The sequence below is a fragment of the Penaeus monodon genome, unplaced genomic scaffold, assembly GCF_015228065.2.
Source record: "Penaeus monodon isolate SGIC_2016 unplaced genomic scaffold, NSTDA_Pmon_1 PmonScaffold_19720, whole genome shotgun sequence".
In the NCBI taxonomy this organism is placed as follows: Eukaryota; Metazoa; Arthropoda; class Malacostraca; order Decapoda; family Penaeidae; genus Penaeus; species Penaeus monodon.
In genome coordinates, this window is record NW_023649394.1 from 4,238 (window position 1) to 6,415 (window position 2,178).

General features: G+C 36.5%; 1 non-coding gene and 1 pseudogene across 1 annotated transcript; one reads left to right on the forward strand and one right to left on the reverse strand.

Annotated features, from left to right (window-relative positions):
• Nucleotides 1-354: 354 nt before the first annotated feature.
• LOC119569910 lies at nt 355-547 on the reverse strand. The gene has a single exon (XR_005228339.1). It is a non-coding gene; the product is annotated as a U2 spliceosomal RNA (small nuclear RNA).
• Nucleotides 548-1,809: 1,262 nt separating this feature from the next.
• On the forward strand, nt 1,810-1,945 carry LOC119569909 (annotated as a pseudogene).
• Nucleotides 1,946-2,178: the final 233 nt, after the last annotated feature.

The window sequence follows — 2,178 nt, forward strand, 5'->3', positions numbered from 1 at the left end:
AGAGTGGGAAGGCACTGGTCTTTTACACGTCTGTAGCTAAATATAATCGTAGCCTTACCTATGATATAATATATGTTCATAGTTAATATGTTTTATTAGTTAATATTTTCCCGGAGAGATTGGATCAATCTAGGACTTACTGCAGTAAGTAGCCAGTTCTCAGAAATCATTTTATTTTCGTGTGTTATTTGCAGAAAGTGTTGTAAACTTACCAATATTGTTCGACAACGATGGGATTTAACTGTTAAGCGTCACTATTCTCCTGAAGCTATTGAATGCCAGTTGTTAAGAGAGGAACTAGTGTCCAACTTTGTAAATGCGTATTAATAAATGTAATTAGTTGTTATCCTCCCGGAGGAGTGGACCAATCCCGGAGGTACTGCAATACCGGGCCGATCCGCGGCAAAGGTGGAGCAAGCCCCTAGCACTTCGCCATATTCCAAAAATCAGTTTAATATCGTAGATCCCACATGGGGATCGTATCAGATATTAAGCTGATAAGAACAGATACTACACTTTGATCTTAGCCAAAAGGCCGAGAAGCGATACTGAATATTGGTTGTGTGTGTGTCCGAGACAATGTTGCTGATGACTTGCTAGTGAGGTTCTTTATAGATAGAAGGCCGTAAACGTCATGGCGTTGGAAGTTACTTATATCTTGATTGGCATATGAGAATGTTTCCTGTATGAAAAATTCCAAGAAAACGTTGCTAGGATTTTCAACGTTGGATAACTTCATCGGACTTCAAAAGTAAGTACATATGTGAAAATACGTGTAGCTTCTTAACCAACTGTCACAAAATCTCTTTATTAAGACATACGCACCCGTGTACACAAGCACACAAGCACGGCCACATTTTCACACACAGACACACCTGTATACAGGCCTATATAATTATTTAGAAGTGCACGCACTAATGTTCACGCATAAACATCCATGCATACGTACACGTAAAACCGTGCACGCATACACTAACACGCACGCACACGAACATATTCTGTATATTCATATAGAAGAATGTGCACACACACACACACACACACCACACGCACACACCAACACCCCACCACACACACACACCACACACACACACACACACACACACACACACACATACATATATATTATACACAATAGTAAACGGTCATAGAATGTTTATTGAAGTATACGCAAAAAAGAACTCATTCATTTTCTTTCGTTTTTCTCACACACAAACACACACACACATGTATATATATATATATATATATATATATATATATATATATATATATATATATATATATATATATATTGTTGGGAACTCTGACCATTACTTCCATTTGATATTAGCCCAGCTTAATATAACCAAGATTTGAAAAATGCACACCTCAAGTGCATTTAAATCGTGTGAATATTACATTTCTACGAATATTTTCGTACATGTGGTATCCATCTGTATTTATGGATTTTATGATTTTGTTAGATGAATATATGTGTGGATTTCTCATATATAAACCGAAGATTGCTATAAAAAATATCACGAAAAACAATTAAAAAATAGACTAAAAGAAGAACAGGTTGAAAAAGAGCTTCTTGTATACTATAATTCACGACATGGAGAAGGATATTAAATTATTGAATGAATAGCAAACTGACCCTTTTTGTTCGTAAATGCAGTTTGAAAAAATGAACTCGAGTGTCATATTACCAGAAGAGTGTTTGGTAAAAGGAAAGTCGAAGTTGATATTTTGCATAAAAGTGTTGTAGAGCGTGTGGGGTTCTCAGTGTGAGCGAGCGTGGGGTCGGCCGCGTGGGTTGAATATGCCATACTTACCTGGCACAGGAGTATACCGTGATCACGAAGGCGGTTTCTCCCAGGGCGAGGCTCACCATTTGCACTCCGGTGGGCGCTGACCCCTGCTTTCTTTTTTTTTCTTTGTTTGGATTTTCTTGGCTATCAACCAGGCGGCATGTGGCCAAGGTGTTATTAAGCCCAATGGATTCCTATTCATTCTGTCAATCTAGATAAGGTCATAAAAAGTTTTTTGTCTCCCTTAGAAAAAGTGATTAAATTACTATTTTTTATTACTATATTTTTTTCAAATTATTTATTAATAATAGTTTTTTGTTTTTTTGTGTAAGGTCTTTTATTTTTTTTTATTGCGAAATTTTTGTAATTGTTAAGTAGTCTGCTG